Source organism: Sapajus apella, unplaced genomic scaffold, assembly GCF_009761245.1.
Source record: "Sapajus apella isolate SASKATOON/1434 unplaced genomic scaffold, GSC_monkey_1.0 scaffold132, whole genome shotgun sequence".
Lineage (NCBI taxonomy): Eukaryota > Metazoa > Chordata > Mammalia > Primates > Cebidae > Sapajus > Sapajus apella.
Window position 1 is genome coordinate 1,524,646 of NW_022437072.1, and position 5,125 is coordinate 1,529,770.

Sequence of the window (5,125 nt, forward strand, 5' to 3'; positions counted from 1 at the left end):
TGCAGCCATAAAAACGGATGAGTTTGTGTTCTTTGCAGGGACATGGATGAAGCTGGAACCCATCATTCTCAGCAAACTGACACAAGAACAGAAAACAAATGCTGCATGTTCTCACTCATAAGTGGGTGTTAAGCAATGAGAACACATGGACACAGGGAAGGGAACATCACATACTGGGGCCTGTTGGGGGTGGGAGGTCTAGGGGAGGGATAGCAGGAGGTGAGGGAATTGGGGAGGGATAACATTAGGAGAAATACCTAATGTAGATGATGGGGGGATGGATGCAGCAAACCACCATGGCATGTGTATACCTGTGTAGCAAACCTGCATAAACTGCACATGTACCTGAGAACTTAAAGTATAATTTAAAAACATAAAAAATGATTTTGTATTCTTAGGCAATGCCTAGCTCTGAATTTCTTTTTGGTGGTTACTAGAGTTTATTATAGATACATTTGGTTCTTTGTTATCTGTGTAGTCTTGTGGTAGTGTCTGTGCATGTGGAAGAGAAAACACATTGTTCAGTATTTACAGACTGTATTCAGCACGTAAAGACTTCCTGTTGGGTCCTTGCGCTGATGGGATTGCCTCTGGAATTATAGTCAAGTGCAGTTGGAACAAGGACACGTGGCTGCTATTGAGATTGCAATGTGGTCTGTGGTTTGTGGGACTGCTGTGAGGTACATAGATAGGTGTGATTCCTTCTGGGTATGGGGAGAGCTTCCATTGGGTTATTGGGTGGGTTCTTGGGCAGGCAAGACTGGATTGGGTCTATACCTGAGAGGTCCTGGGACCATGTCACAGGGATATTTCTGGGTCTACAGTGATGATCTAGGTCTGAAGACCTGCCTCTGGGTCATGGAGGAGCATGCCTCCTGTGAAGTTCTTGGGCAGGCATTAGTGTTCAGATTCTGCCTTAGCAGGGGTGGAGCCAGGATACATGGCAGCTTCAAAATCTGCAGTTGGATCAGTGTTGGGCCTGCCTGCCTCTGGGAGCACAAATGAGCATCTCATCTGCTGGATACGTGGGCAGGCAGTACTGTTTCTAAAACACAGCTAAGAAGGTGGGAAGTGAAGTTATAGGGTTGTTTTAAGACCTGCTGTAAGACTGAAGTTTGTAGACCTGCCTTTTGGGGGACACAGAAGGGTATGGGTCCCATGGTGAAACCCTGGATCGTTAGGAGTTCTCTCAGACCCCAGCTAAGAAGGGTGGGGGCCAAGTAATAGGGCTGTTTCAGGATCTGCGGCTGGTACAGAAGTTGGCAGGCTTGCCACCTGAGGCATGGGTGAGTGTGATTCCTACCAGGTATCTTGGCAGATGTTTCTAATGACAAGACCAAAGACAGATGTGCCTATAGCCAAGTCCACAGGGGAGTAAGGCCACTTCCTTGTCTGTAGCTGAGACTACCATTGGCAAGCCCACGGCCTGGGTGTGGGACTATCCTGTCAAAACAACCCTCTTCCTGTTGTGATTCTGTCCTGTGCGGCCGTCGTTTTGAGCAGTGATCGTTTATATCTGTCCACCTTCTCTCCCACCTAAGTGCATGTCACCAGCCGATGGAAGATGCGATGGACATGGACGTGAGCCCCCTGAGGCCCCAGAATTATATTTTTGGTTGTGAACTAAAGGCCAAAAAGATTATCACTTTAAGGTGGATAATGATGAAAATTAGTACCAGTTATCTTTAATAACAGTCAGTTTAGGGCCTGGTGCAAAGCATGAATTGCACATTGTTGAAGCAGAGGCAGTGAATTATGAAGGCAGTCCAATTAAAGTAACACTGGCAACTTTGAAAATGTCTGTAGAGCCAATGGTTTCTCTTGGCTTTGAAATAACACCACTGGTGCTCTTATGGTTGAAGTGTGGTTCAGGGCCAGTGCATATTAGTGGACAGCACTTAAGTAGCTATGGAGGAAGATGAAGAGTTAGAAGATGAAGAGGAAGAGGATGTGAAACTCTTAAGTATATCTGGAAAGCAGTCTGCTCCAGAGGTGGTAGCAAGTTTCCACAGAAAAAAATGAAACTTGCTGCTGAATGAAGATGATGATGAAGATGATAATGATGGTGATGATTTTGATGGTGAGGAAACTGAAGAAAAGGAGCCATCGAAGACATCTATACAAGATACTCCGGTCAAAAATGTCCAAAAGTCCAGTCAGAATGGAAAAGACACAAAACGATCATCAACGCCAACATCAAAAGGACAAGAATCCTTCAAAAAACAGGAAAAAACCTCCTAAAACACCAAAAGGACCTAATTCTGTAGAAGACATTAAAGCAAAAAATGAAAGCAAATATAAAAAATGGTGATTCTCTTTCCAAAGTGGAAGCCAAGTTCATCAATTATGTGAAGAACTGCTTCCGTATGTCTGACCAGGAGGCTATTCAAGATCTCTGGCAGTGGGGGGAGTATTTTTAAGAAAGTGTTTTAAACAGTTTGTTAAAAATGTTGTGTCTTATTTCATTTCTGTAATGGTTGCTATCTGGCTGTCCTTTTTATAATGCAGAGCGAGAACTTTTTCTACCACGTTTGATAAATGTTGTCCAGGTTCCATTGCCAAGAATGCGTTGTCCAAAACAACTGCAGTACTTAAAGATGAAACTCCACCTTTTGCTTGGTTTAAGTGTGAATGGAATGTTGTGAGAGGACATAGAAGTAGCAGTGGTCAAACATGGAAATGGTGGGGAGACAAAAATATGCATGTGAAATAAAACTCAGTATTTTAGTTAAAAAAAGAAACAACATCCTCTTCAGTATTGCATTCCACAGGGATTTGCAAGCTCCTGCCTGGGTCCCAAAACTCCCACAAAGGCACTGTTGTCCATAGATGACTGCCAGGTTAACACTGCTATTGGGATTGTGGGGGATATGAGTGGGGGACTCCCTATTCTAACGTCACTTCCCTCTCTTAAGTGACCTTTGACCAAGTTCCAGAGATACCGGTTGGGTGTTTCTGTTGTGGATGGTTGGGGACATGATGTTTAAACCAAAACCCAAATGGTGAGTAGAAATTGTCAGATGACAAGTCAGGGAACGATAAACCTAATTTGGGAGGAAGTTTGTGGGTAGAGATGAGGCTGGATAGTAAGAACTGTTTTTTCATTCGGTAGAAAGTGAACTTCCTGAGATAGCTGAACAGTTTGTTCATGTGTGTCCTGGCATGCCACTGCTTCCTTATAAGATGAGAAATAAATTTCTAGAATAGACCCTGGCCTGGGAATATAACTTAGTACTTTAATGAATAAGATTTTAAGGTAGGTAGGAATTGGGTCCTTGGAAGAGGAATTGATATCATTCTGGTAAACACATCCTTCACCAACACAGGTCCTAAAGGATATTTAACAAGAGGGGTAAGAAAATAGTCTGAGTAAATTTCTTTTTTGTTGTTGTTTTTTCATTAATTACCTGATTTTCTTTAGTGAAGTCTTGATTTCTATTAGTCCCTGGTTTATGAGATGAAGTGTTTGCCTTGCTCTAGTACCTGCTTTCATGGTATATTTCCCTTCCTAGCAAACTGAGAAGGCGTATGCCAAGACTCAGTTTCTAACAGGAAGTTTATTATTCTCAAAGGAAAACACTTTGGGGAGAGAAGCATTATATTAAAAAGAATGGATATACTTTCTCATCTTGAAACATACTTAGGAGCCTCAAGAGGCAGAGTAGACGTTCCCCAGAAGAGAACTCTAGAAACAAAGGAGAATGTGGACTGAGCTCTTTATCTCTGCAGGTAACCACCATTAATGGATTGGATGTAATATGGAGTCAGGCTGACATTTTGTTTTAAATATTTTTCTTGTGATGGGTTTCATTTCATTACATGGTTCATTTAGAATTTCCTAGGTCCACCCATGGGCATTATGTTTTATGAAGTCCAAGTGAGTCAGTAATCATCTCCCTATAAACACAGCTAAAACTGACAGACGCTAGTGATGGAAACACTTTCAGTCCTGTGATTGTGGTCTGAGTTCTGGATGTAGCTCATAGCAGATGGACCGTGGGGGCCAGGAAGATAGTAGTATTGTTTATGAATCAATATTGCCTGGGTTTTTAAGTCTAGGTTTAGATCCTTATAAATGTGCTTAAAAAGACAAGATAAAGTTGAAAGGGTTAAAAACCCAATTTCACTTCTGGATTTGTCAGTTATGAGCCACATGGTCTTGGAAAAACAGTTTATCTGAACTTTATATTTCTTACCTTTAAAGTAAGAATAATTTGTAAAAACTAACTGCTGTTTAGCATTTACCATGGGTCTGCTTGTATTCTAAGTGCTTTACAAATATCAATGCATTTAATTATAAGAAAGTTGTGAGATAGATACTGTTTTTTTATTTTATTGATGCAGAGACTGAGGTATCACAAGGCAAATCATTTTCTTAGTGTCACAGGAGGTAAGGGGTAAATGGGAGAGCAGGCAGTCTGGCTCACATCTTTGTATGTTTTTAACCACTCTGATGTTAATTATGCCACCTTATAAGGTTTTATGAGGATAGAGAAAGTATAAATGTTTTCACTCACTCTTCATTTATTGCCTAACCAAAAGTGCAACAGCTGATATGTGAGGGCTTATCAGGGTGTGAGCCATTACTTCCTGAGCTAGCCGAACAGTTTGTTCATGTGTGTCCTGGCCTGTTACTTCTTCCTTAAGAGATGAGAACTCAGTTTCTAAAATAGACCTTGGCCTGGGAATCTAGCTTAGTTCTTTAATGAATAAGATTTTAAGGTAGGTAGGAATTGGTTTCTATACAGGGGCCTGGAAGAGGAATTGATACCATTCTGGGATGGTGTCATGGTTGCGTATGGATGTGTTAGGTCCCAGGAATTGCTTGAATATATGGCCAACATTTTTTCTCAATCAGGTAATCATTTCTTCGGGTTGTCTACTAATTTAGATAGAATGAACGAGAAAAAAAGTTGTAATTTAGGATAGCTCATAGAAAGAAAAATGTCAGTTCCTTAAGATGGATATGAAAGTAAAAAAATCTGGGGAATTTGGTTCATGTACTGAATCCGAGTATGTACTGAATTAGCCAGAACAGACTAATCCCTAGAAAAAAAATTAGAAACCTCGGTGACTCAACACAAAGCTTATTTTGCACCATGGTCTGGCACGAGACCTTTTGGGG

General features: G+C 41.3%; 1 pseudogene; it reads left to right on the forward strand.

The window, feature by feature from the left end:
* Nucleotides 1–390: 390 nt before the first annotated feature.
* Nucleotides 391–4,901, forward strand: LOC116539740 (annotated as a pseudogene).
* Nucleotides 4,902–5,125: the final 224 nt, after the last annotated feature.